This window comes from Sebastes umbrosus, chromosome 21 (assembly GCF_015220745.1).
Source record: "Sebastes umbrosus isolate fSebUmb1 chromosome 21, fSebUmb1.pri, whole genome shotgun sequence".
NCBI classification, from domain to species: Eukaryota; Metazoa; Chordata; class Actinopteri; order Perciformes; family Sebastidae; genus Sebastes; species Sebastes umbrosus.
In genome coordinates this window covers 1,667,518-1,680,619 of record NC_051289.1, presented here as the reverse complement: position 1 = coordinate 1,680,619, position 13,102 = coordinate 1,667,518, and the positions used below count along the sequence as shown (strand labels likewise).

The 13,102-nt window shown below is 37.9% G+C and overlaps 1 protein-coding gene across 1 annotated transcript in view; it reads left to right on the top strand.

Moving 5' to 3' along the window:
* msl2b (MSL complex subunit 2b) overlaps positions 1-13,102 on the top strand; it is a 54,248-nt gene that overhangs the window by 26,085 nt on the left and 15,061 nt on the right. Inside the window, exons 5-6 of the mRNA XM_037756534.1 lie at positions 6,525-6,585; positions 10,097-10,146. The gene's annotated coding sequence lies outside the window, so the exon portion shown is untranslated. The remainder of the gene's footprint in view (positions 1-6,524; positions 6,586-10,096; positions 10,147-13,102) is intronic.

The following is a 13,102-nucleotide window of genomic DNA, read 5'->3' as shown; positions in this document are numbered from 1 at the left end:
CATCCTGATAGTCAGTGTATTACTACAGTATATATACATCCTTATAGTCAGTGTATTAATACAGTATATATACATCCTTATAGTCAGTGTATTACTACAGTATATATACATCCTTATAGTCAGTGTATTACTACAGTATATATACATCCTTATAGTCAGTGTATTACTACAGTATATATACATCCTTATAGTCAGTGTATTACTACAGTATATATACATCCTTATAGTCAGTGTATTACTACAGTATATATACATCCTTATAGTCAGTGTATTAATACAGTATATATACATCCTGATAGTCAGTGTATTAATACAGTATATATACATCCTTATAGTCAGTGTATTACTACAGTATATATACATCCTTATAGTCAGTGTATTACTACAGTATATATACATCCTTATAGTCAGTGTATTAATACAGTATATATACATCCTTATAGTCAGTGTATTACTACAGTATATATACATCCTTATAGTCAGTGTATTACTACAGTATATATACATCCTTATAGTCAGTGTATTAATACATTGACTCAGATGGCGGTCGGCATGCTTCCAGTTTGGAGAAGCTGAGCAGACATTAACACTATCGGTTAAAACGATTAAAAGAAATGTTAATAATTAATTAAAAAGCTGAGAAAAACTCGACAGGAGTACCGGCAGGAAGCTAAGCTAATGTCCTGCTGTGGACGCCACGTTAGTTCAGATCAGAAAGTCACACAACAACACAAACAAACTAACCGATCGATGCAGAGGTAGACCAGCAACTCTTGTGTGTTCTGAGATGTAAAATTACTGTTTTTTTTAGTGGAGTCTGGTGGCTTTGAAGACAGAGTGATTTTCAGTTTTATTTCACTCTCAATTAGCATTGAAATGCTAAAACCTTATTAATTAGCTTACTGTGGTGTGCTTTTTGCAACGGTTGAGAAAAAAAACCCAGAACAGAACGCAGATGGACTCGCCCTTTAAATAGATCTTTTCTCTCACGGAAATTGTTATTTTTCCCTAAATTTGGTACCAAATTGCATCGTTCTCTCCAGGAAACTACCTGGGAAATCAATATGAAATTATCAGGAGCCTTTCCTCTTCATTACAGTATTTTGTCGTGTTCTCAGATCAAATTCACTAAAATCTACACTAGGTATGTTAATTATTAACCCTTTAACCATTAACCGACATTAAGCATCTTAACCGATTAACACTATCGGTTAAAAGAAATGTTAATAATTAATTAAAAAGCGGAGAAAAACTCATCACTTTAAGGAGAAAAGCTGGTCCACCTTAAGAGAGTCTGAGCCGGCGTTACAGATACAGAAAGACGGCTCCCGTCTATAGCTCGCTTGAGCGGAGGAGTTGTAGCCTCGTAGAATTTATTCACCGACAAATAAACTGTACACACACTGTCTGATACAGCTACGATCACAGCGAGAACGCCACCGACACACACACTGTCTGCTACAGCTACGATCACAGCTAGAACGCCACCGACACACACACTGTCTGATACAGCTACGATCACAGCTAGAACGCCACCGACAACACACACACGGTCTGTCGGAGACTCGTTGAAGTTACGCCGCGCTGACAGACCGTATGTGTGTGACTACGGGGAGCACGAAGCTACCAGCAGAGCTACAGATGCTCACGTAGCACAAACACACACAGTTTGTAGGTCGATCGCTATCGTTGATCCGGACAGACACACAGCTAACAACCTGCTAAACTAAACTAAACTAAGTGCAGTGAAGACTTTTACTGGGAACGTGGCTGCATGTCCGCGACAGTAACAGCAGCATCGTAGCTGCTAAGTTAACGCTCCCGAACGGTGAACTGGAGACTCAGCTGTCTGTTGTGCTCATACACTGCATCTTAATAATCGGTTAACGAGGGTCGGTTATCGGTTAAGAATCCCTAATCTACACACAAGCAAAACAGCAAAGTAATCAAAAGCATCTTCGGAAAGTCACAATCAGTTTTAATCGGACACATTTTGGAAAGCTGTCATTCTGCAGAGTTAGAAACTCTTTTCATTCTTCAAACCTCCTAACTGCTGCACATCATGTTAGTCGACCCAGACTGGTTTTTAACGGCTAATTCTCACCGTGTTTATAAGTTCTTTGAGCCACGGGGGAGTTGGTTTGACACAAAACGGCTTATGGCTGTTCGTCTTGATCCTAAAAACAGGAAACAGGGAAATAAAACAATTAGACATTTTCATTAATACCTGAGTGTTTTATAATCTGGCTGACGTCGCAGAGGTTGCCCAGAGGTACGTCTACTCTAGTTTGATGTTTGATGACATCGGAGAGAGACGAATGCAGATATTTATTTCAGATTTATGTATGCTGAAAGACATTTTCAAAACTAGTTGCTGTACTTACACGAAGGCGTGGTGCTGGCAGCCGGGTCGCGCTTTCTGTTCATAGCACTGCTTGATGTCCTCAATAGGCCCATGACCTTTAATTTTATCACAGCAGAACTCCGGTATATTTCTATGTGAATCAACTGTAACACACAGAGAGAGAGATACTGTCATTATTCAATAATATTATTACATTTCATCTCTGTTCTTATTTCTGTTTTTCTTATAACTTATCTATGTTTATATATATTTTTATTCTAAAAATGGAACAACAGTTATATTGTTTTATGCTAAATGCAGTACCTGTGAGGGTTTCTGGACAATATCTGTCATTGTTTTGTGTTGTTAATTGAATAACAATAATAAACATATACATACATTTGCATAAAGCAGCATATTTGTCCACTCCCATGTTGATAAGAGGATTAAATACTTGACAAATCTCCCTTTAAGGTTCATTTCAACAGATAAAAAATGTGCGATTATTCTTGATTAAATATTTTAGTCGATTGACGGCCCTAATTAATACATTCTTACTCTATATTCAGAACAAAGCAAACACCTTGAATTTAAGAGCTTTACCTTCTGCTGCGGTGAAGAGCATCACAACAGTCAGGGTGAGCACACCGATCTTCACAGAGGGAGTCGTCCACATCTTCAGATCTTCAACCGGACTCAGGATCTCAGCTCTAAACTGCTTCTTTATTCAGTTCAACTCACCAACGTCTAATGAGGAGTGAACCACAGAGGTGTTGATCTTATATTTACTGCAGCTTCACGCTAAAAAGAGGAACCGTTGTTGTCATGCGCAGAGCTTCAGGAGTGTCGATCATGTCCATATATGTTCAGGTTCGTTGTGTACCAGGGTTCATCCTCTTCTGCACTACGCTCTCCAGCAGAATAATATATATTTCAACATCATCATCATTAAAAGCCAACTCTAGGAAAAAGTGTGAAAGTTACAGGTGTTCATCCCTGAGAGGCTCCTCACACCAGGTTATTTTGTCATTTCAAATTTGTTAGTTTGCACTATAGAAAAACTACATTAGATTTTTTTCCACTCAACAAATGAGATTATTTCTGCAGAGCAGTTTTACCTGTTGAGATTTTTTTTATTAAAGGGACTGTTTGTAAGAATCAGAAATGCTTGTTAACAGCGAAACCTGTGTCCGTTAAGTCAACGAAAGTCAGCGTCCTGTTGCTCGCGCTTGTGCTCGCTCTACATAGACATGAAGGAGCATCGCTCAACACAGTGAGGAGACACACGTCAGCTAAAAGCACAATATCACTCTATATTTCAGCTGCTTGGCAGTAATGTTAGCTGACCAGACGAAGGTCTCTCCATGAATCAATGCTGATCCTAGTGTTGGCTTTTCCTGCCTCAGCCTCCCGACCGCGGCCGGAGGGAACGGGGGAGACGCCGGAGTTTTGGTCAGAGACGATAACGTTTCTCTCTGCGGAGCCCCGTCACTTCACAAGACACGGGAAACCTCTGTTGGTCTGGAGGAGCTGCAGCAGTTATTTCTGCACAAACGTCCACTGAACATTCACTAGATATTCTCAGAGCTAAACTAACTCTTCTGCAGTGTGGAGTGAGCAGCATGCACGTGAGAGGTGGAGCGAGAGAGAGAGAAGGAGCGCGGTGTGTGAGTGAAGGCAGGCAGAGGAGCAGAGGAGCAGAGACTCCGGTCCTGGAGACCAAAGCTACGGTCTCCCCCGCGTCCTCCGATCGCGGCCAATACTGTTTAACAGACGGGCTTCACTAGATACAACCAAGAGGTTTTGGTGCTTCCGTGTAGATTGTGTTGGAGTCTGAGTCTGAACAGCGTAGACACACGTGAGTGCGCATGGGACACCGACCCGCAATGATTTATACGTGTAAGAAGTTACAAACAGTCCCTTTAAACTAAATGCCAAGTCTTCCTTTGTCTTTAGAATGATTAGATCTGATAAGAAAAAGCTTTATGAATAAACATTGGACAGATTTTGTTTTCCAACTAATTAATAATAGAACATTTTCCTAGTGATTAAGAGCCACACCGTATACTGCGATAGCAACATCCCTGCTTTTATTACAGCTTGGGGATCTTTGTTGCATATAATTCCACTAGTTTTTTTGTTTTCAATGTTCTTCTTTCCACTATTAAAGAAATACAAAAAAGCCTCCCAAAAATGTTTAAAAATAAGATAAATTGATGAATTATCTAATATTGACTTAATGTAGATTTTCCAACTCCCTGCAAAACATCCAGATCAATGAATGGAATTGATTTAAAGTGTGTCAAAGTAAGAGACAATATCTGTCATTGTTTTGTGTTGTTAATTGATTTCCAATAATAAATATATACATACATTTGCATAAAGCAGCATATTTGTCCACGCCCATGTTCATAAGAGTATTAATTACTTGACTAATCTCCCTTTAAGGTACAATTTGAACAGATAAAAAAATGTGTTATTCATTTGCGATTAAATATTTAAATGGATTGACACCCTTAGTTTTTATCTAACAAAATATTCTGTTTCTGTCCATATTTGTTGCCGTTTATCTTTTCAAAAACGTCTCTTTCACTGTTTACTCTCCATCATGCACCTGTATTAACGGGGCCGTCTAGTATAACAGATGTTCGAAGCATTTAATCGAGCAGTCGACTAATCACGCACATCCCGTGCATAAAGCCAGCTCCATAAAGACATGGTTGACCCAGTCTGGTGTGGAAGAACTTAACTGGCCTTCAGAGGACTCCTCCTGTGAGCCAGACCTTCATTCATGCACCATCTGACTGTCGTAACATCTGTATTTTAGCCCCTTTATTTATAGGGTAATATTTCCTAATTGATGCATTGAATCCCTGCTACACAACCAGGCATATGTGTGAAAAAACACGAGTCATTCATAAATCCATTCAACATGATTTATTTTAGGGTTCCAGGTTCAACTCCAAAAAAAGAACACTGTGACATAATTTTGTCAAAATGACTATAACAATAATAGCAAATATTAGAACTGTAAAATCTAACATGCAACATTTTAAATGGGTGTTTTTATGAATGGGATAAATCAGCAGAACGTGTTCCAAGTAGCTCCTTTTGTCTTGACGTTTTGGTTACGCTGCAACATCTTCATCCAGGACTTCAAATCTGCGTTTTGCAGGCTGAAGAGCTGGAGGACATTTTAGTCCCTGTGAGGGAGGACAGAGAGAAAAGACACGTTAACTTGTTGGTGTATTGTTAGTAGGGCTGTCAATAGATTGAAATATTTAATTGCGATTAATCACATGATTACACATAGTTAATTATGATTAATCACACGTTTTTTATCTGTTCAAAATTTACCTTAAAGGGAGATTTGTCAAGTATTTAATCCTCTTATCAACATGGGAGTGGACAAATATGCTGCTTTATTTAAATGTATGTATATATTTATTATTGTAAATCAATTAACAACACAAAACAATGACAGATATTGTCCAGAAACCCTCACAGGTACTGCATTTAGCATAAAACAATATGCTCAAATCATAACATGGTAAACTCAAATGGCAGCCCCAAACTGCATGTGATGATCATAAAGTGGGCATGTCTGTAAAGGGGAGACTCGTGGGTTCCCATAGAACCCATTTACATTCACACATCTGGAGGTCAGAGGTCAAGGGACCCCATCGAAAATGGCATGGACCAATTCTTTGGTTTATGTCTAAATCCCCGCAGAACTAATGACAATCCCATAACATTAGCACGTTAGCATTGTCTTTGTGAGCATGTTAGCGTGCTGGTGTCAGCATGAACTGAATGAAGTGCAGCCTCACAGAGCTGCTAGCACGGCTGCAGACCTCTCACCTTCTCCCGCTTCTCTTTGAGCCACCCGGAGTTTAGGTTGATACACTTCCATTTTTTCAATATACTAACCCTGGAAACAGGAAACAGAGGAATGAAACAATTAGACGTTTAATTACCTGGGCATCATTTGGCTGATGATCTTTTCCCAGAGCACCTCTAATTAAACATTTCAATTAGAGCGCAGCTCAGATTTCCTCTGTTGTTGTTGTCGTTAGCAAGATCTTAACATCGATCCTTTCAGATTATAACCAAGTGAAGGATCCAGTAGTGTACTGTGTTTGTATTTAATCAGCAATAATACTTTTATTTTCAATTTCAGGATGAAGGCTTCAGTGGAGGAAGAAGAAGGTCGTCACTGAGTGGTGTTCTGCTGTCATGAGGTAATCATCAAACAGTTCTTTAGCAGATTAAATGACACTGGAGAGAGGTTTTATTTGATTAGATTTAGTATTAAGTGAACATGTTCTTACAGGTAGCAATGTGTGCTGCAGCCCCGTCCTGGTTTCTGTTCACGACACTCTGCGATTGGCCCTTTTGTCCTGTTGCTGCCTCTTTTACAGCAGGTTAGATGTTTAAATGCATCCCCTGTGACGGACCAACACACAGACATAAAGAGAAAGAGATGCTGTCGTTAGTCAGCAATAATATTCGATTTTGATGCTCTAAACTTACTAGAAATCACGTGCAGTTTACTATAATCTTTACTATTAAAGATACTGGTCTTTACTGCCGTATCTTTAATGAATGTGTACTTATTTTAGGAGAACATTAACTGTAAATAAAAGCATGGATTCAGTTATTTTTCAAGTCTTCCAACCCGTAAAAAAACACCATAAATAAGACAGAGCAGCTTGTTTGTTACAAAGAGACACAAACGCCGGGCAAAACAGTATTGTTTTAATTTAATTTTTAATAATAATTATTACAATAATTATAATACAAGAGAAGTAATAATAAATATGGTAAATTAATGATAATGTTATCATATAAGATTAAAACTTGGTTTAATTTCTTTACTAAGGTTTAGATATCATATCTACGACGGAGTATTAGGGCCACATTGAGGGGGAAAAATCAGAGATTTTGAGAATAAAGTCAGAAGTTTACGAAAAAAAAAGTTGTAATATTATAAGAATAAAGTCATAATTTTACGAGGAAAAAATCGTAATATTACGAGAATAAAGTCATAACTTTACGAAAAAAAATCGTAATTTCCGAGAATAAAATCATAACTTTATGAGAAAAAAATCGTAATATTATAAGAATAAATTCATACATTTATGAGAAAAAAAGTGATAATATTACGAGAATAAAGTCATAACTTTATGAGAAAAAAATCGTAATATTATAAGAATAAATTCATACATTTATGAGAAAAAAAGTGATAATATTACGAGAATAAAGTCATAACTTTATGAGAAAAAAATCGTAATATAACGAGACTAAAGTCATAGCTTTACGAGAAAAACCTGTTACCTTATTCTCATAATAATACAACTTTTTTTCTCGTAAACCTATGACTTTATTCTGGTAATATTATGACTTTATTCTCGTAATATTATGACTTTATTCTCGAAATCTCAGATTTATTTATTTTTCCTCAATGTGGCCCTGATACTCCGTCGTACATGTCACCTAATCTTAATACTATTAAATGAAATGTAGGATACATGGTGTGTTGGACGGTTTAAACTAACTTCATGTATTAGTTATTAAACCGCACAAAACCAGAGATATTGTGCCTCATACTTTAAGGCCTGAGCTACAATCCCAATAAAGAACATCACTCTATTGGTTGTTATTACTTTCTTACTCTATATTCAAAAAACCATGAATGAAGAGCTTTACCTTCTGCTGCGGAGAAGAGCATCACAACAGTCAGGCTGAGCACACTGAGAGACGTCCACATCTTCAAAACGCTGACTCAGTTACTAACAGCTCAACTCACCAACGTCTAATGATGAGTGAACAGAGGTGTTGATCTTATATGTTCTGCAGCTTCACGCTAAAAAAGAAGAACTGTTATCACGTGCAGTGTTCCTGTATGTGAAATAATCCTGCTGAGGCGATGACGGTGCACAGCACGCACACTTTCACACCTCCAGAAGATAGCGGAGTCGATCATGTCCATATATGTTCAAGTTTGTGTCTCTAACGTTCATCCTCTTTTTCACCAGCTTGATAATGAACTCAAAAGTATGTCAACACCCAATTCAAATTCAGGGATATGTCAGACAATAGTGTGCTTCCAGCCTGGTGACAACAGTTTGTGTTTGACCGTTTGTCGATAAAGAAATGTTTTTCCCAGTTTGGTGTGGAAGACTGTCCTGCAGCCTGGGAATCAAAGATCTGGTGGAAAGACTGAAACCAGACCAAGTAGAGGCTGCTGGAGCAGCAGGTTAATGAACATGGCGTCTTCATCAACTATCACATATAGATGTAATGCTCCAGTGTCCACATACTTTTGGCCACATAGTGTTTGTATAGTGTAGGGATGTTCATAATTAACCCTTTAACCGTTAACCGACATTAAGCATTTTAACCGATTAACGCTATCAGTTAAAACGGTTAAAAGAAATATTTAATTCTGTTATGTGTAAGGCAACATCAGGCTTGACTTAATCATTGCTTTCCTAACCTTGTAAAACTAAATGTGACCAATAAATACATAAATATACATTTAATTATTTATTTATTATTTAAAATAATAAATCGTACACCAGCAACTTGGTGAAAAGAAATTCAAAATTAACAGGAATTACAATTCAAGTGTTTATAATGCAGCAACAAATTGGTCAAAACTTAAAGAGCAATCCACATTTTAGTATATAATGTATATAGTATATAAACATAGAATTGAGTTGAATAGATCGGCCCCATTGTCACTGATATCCAATCCAGCTGTTTGAGTCAGTATCGGTCCGATATCTGATCCGGTATCGGTTTATCCATCCAAATTAGTATGATTGTGAGTAACACGTTCATGCAACTGTTTTAATGAAGCTTTTATCATCTTATTTTTGGTTATTTATACTGTTTTTGTGTCTGTATTGTAATGTCACTGTTCTATTTATTACAATCTTTACAGTCTGGTTTGAAAGAAACTCAAACTACCAGACATCATCCATGTAGAAAAACAAGAGTCAGTCACATTTTAAATCCGTTTAACATGATTTATTCAACTCTGTCGTTACAACTTTACAAAATAATGCCACACAATTCTGTTTTTACAGCTGTATAAAGTTAAATACAAAAATAACTTACATTTTAAATAGATATCTATACGTTAAAGGAATAAATAGTAAACCAGCAGAAAATGTTCTGAGTAGCTGCTTCGCTGGGACGTTTCATCGTCACATCAACATCCGGGACTTGTTTTAAAACGTCAGATCAGGAGGACAGCGTAGCTTTCCCTGTAGTGTGGAGAAGGAGATATACAATTAGACAAGTATATAAAAGAAACAGGAAGCACTTACTCAAGTAAGTACTAAAGTAAAGTAAGAAGTAAACTACCTCAAAATTAAAATAGAACTCTTCGTTCCAGACCTTTGTGTGAAAGTTTTTGCTTTGTTTTGTTTTTAGATTTTGTTTGTTCACAAAAATTCACATTGCGCAGGTGCAAGTATCCTGCAAAGCTAGAACTGCTCTGATATTTAAAACATGAAGCCAGACTTTATTTTGTTTGCTAGATAATGAACTCGTGGCTTTGTGTGATGTCTGATTCTCACCGTCTGTATCTTCTCTTGGAGCCACGCAACATCTGGTTTGATGCACCACTGACCCCTCTTGTTCTTAATCCTGGAAACAGAACAAATCATTACTTGGATGTTTGGTCTTTTGGCCCAAAATGAGTTAAAAGTATTATTAAAAGTATCTATTTTTCTATTTCAGGATGAAGTCCAACAGTGGAGAAAGCGGACATAGAACCCCCTGGAGATGAGGTTTGTCACTGAGTGTTTTTCCCGTGGTCAGATGTTATGCTTACACAAAGGCGTGGTCGCAGTTCGTTCGTGGTTGCTGTTCGAAACATTCTTTGATGATGTGGATCTTCCTGGAGGTGAAGTTGTTCAAACAGGGACATGGTACAGCCAAGGAATCCGCTGCAACACCACACACACAAAGAGAGGAAATACTCATTATCCAGCATTACGTCACTAGTTTCTAGTCGTCCGTGTAGTAAGAGAGGCCTGTTACACACTGGGAGGTACCCATGAAACAGTCACAGTTCTCTGAATCACTGCTAGGACTGCTGTATTTATATATTATATTTTATTTGCCACACACAAGGCAGGAGAGGTCAAGAAGACACAGACTTATATACTGGACCTCAAACAAACAATAACAAAAAAGGAAAAAACAACAAAAAGAAAGAAAACTAAGCTAAAATAATTTAGAAAAAATACAACAGAAGATAATGACAACAAGAAGCACTCAAAATGAGCAGAAAAAAACTAACCAGTCTCTAGACAACAATCCAATAAAAACAAAACAAATCTAGGGCTGTCAATCGATTAAAATAGTTATAATCGCACATTTTTTATCTGTTCTAAATGTACCTTAAAGGGAGATTTGTCAAGTATTTAATACTCTTATCAACATGGGAGTGGACAAATATGCTGCAGGTCAGAGGTCAAGGGACCCCTTTGAAAATGGACATGACAGTTTTTCCTCGCCAAAATCTAGCGTAAGTTTGGAGCGTTATTCATCCTCCTTTTTCAACAAGCTATAACATGGTTGGTACCGATGGATTCTTCAGGTTTTCTAGTTTCATATGATACCAGTATCTTCACTCTAGCTTTAAAACTGAGCCCACTACAACCTCCGAAATTATCGAATAGTGGCCGGGCTCGACGGGCCCAAACTGATGACGCTTTTCTGTTTTATTTTACAAATTCCAGATCAACTAGACTGAAATTTTATGAAATAAAAGGTAGTTAAAAGTTGACTTTCATTCATATAATTCTCATGCAACTGTTACCACTTAAGTCATTATATCAAAACCCTTTTTTTTTATTAGTTATTAGGTGTATTTGCAGTCCGTAATTAGCAGCTAATGCTTATTTTCATGAATTTAATCTGCTGATTATATGTCAGAAAATTGTAAAAAAAATGTTTGTCATATTTTTTCAGAGCCCAATGTGACATTTTAAAATTCCTTATTTTTTTATAAATACTCAGTTTATCATCATATACGACAGAGAAAGACAACATTGGATCATGAGTTCAGTCTTACCTTGTGATGCAGAGAAGAGCATCAGCAGCATGGTCAGCGTGAGCAGACAAATCCAACGGCACATCTTCAAATCTTCACTCTGGATGTTTAAGCTGCTTCGTTGCTCAGTTCAAAGGCTAATGATGAACGAAGCAGACAGTTGGGATTCTTTATATACTGGAGCTGCATGCAGAAAGAGGAACCATCGTTGTCATACTGAATGTTCCTCGGAAAGAATCGTGCTGCAGTGATGACCGGACGTTGGGGATTCTCACGCACTCACAAGTTAGTAGAGTTTGTCCGTTATGTCCATATATGTTCAGGATCCGTGTGGCGTTGCAGCAGGATTCGTCATCTTACTGTTACCTGACATTCACGTGGCACAGATGCTCAAATCCAAACTGAACTGCAAACAGAATTGTATACAGTGTGTGTCGTATATTTGTTTCATTTGAGTCGATGTGGAGGTAGAAGGAAGTTACCGCTTTTATTGTTGTAGTCTGAGTAACGTGACGTGGCGAGCCGAAACTAGAAAGTATAAAACGTTGGAGAGTCTGCGTCGTACGACCTGCACCCTCACATGTTAAATCCAGCGTGGTAAACACTACACATCCAGTAAAGGATGGAAACACTTTGGGTTTCACACATTGACAGGAAAAGCAGAGCTAGACATCACGGCTAAAGCTGCATGCTAACTCTGTCACGGAGAGGAAACGTTATCGTATGGCGGTAACGTGGCGGTCGAGCCGGCCGTCGCTCTCATCTCCATCATCATACTGTAGAGCACCCAGATACTGACATTTGTGTTCTCTGCATTGAAACGGCCCCGATGGAGCTGGCCATGGATGGATAAAGAGGACGGAGCTGACGGGAAAGCTAGAGACCACCTTGGAGAAGTTACAGGAAGTAGTAACTACGTCTGCTTTTCAAAATAAGGTGTTAACAAAGGGAACTGTATATACAAAATACATCTGTTATATTCACCAGAAGTATAAAACATTACATGTCCCTTATAAATTAAAAAGAAAATGCCACTAATCTGTGAGGGAAATGTCTTTATTCTTCGATCTTTGGGTTAGTACATCACTGCTTTTTGCTAACAGCTGAACCTAAAACCTCCCCAGTTCATAAGCTACGTAATACCACGCCTCCTACTGTATAACATCTTCCTGTTAGATCATGCACACTATCTATTAGGATGAGTATGGTGACAGAAATATATTTCCAATGACTTCATTGCCACAGCTGATTTCATTCATTATCTCACCAACAGACATTAAAACAGCTTCAAGTGTTCTTGGTATTCTATGTGAGCAAGAAAAGGGGAATCACCCAAACTCACAAGCCTGTTCAGAGACTAATAATAACTCCCATAGACTCACAAACCAACTATATTTAAACCTCTACTGTTACCATAATAAGCTAGAAAACCAGTCATAACGGCATGAGACGCTACTGAGAACCCTAAAAGAGGAATTACTACTCACATATATGGAATGGAGCTGCATCCGAGATATTTAAAATTAAATCATATGCCTGTGAAGTTGTGTTACGGCGTGTGACCGAGTAGTCTCCATTCAAGGGTCTGCTTCCTGAACTTTCAACCACATCTCACAGTCTTTGATGTTGCTTCCCTGATGTCATTTTATACCACCACTCATTATTTTAACCATCATAACTTTATT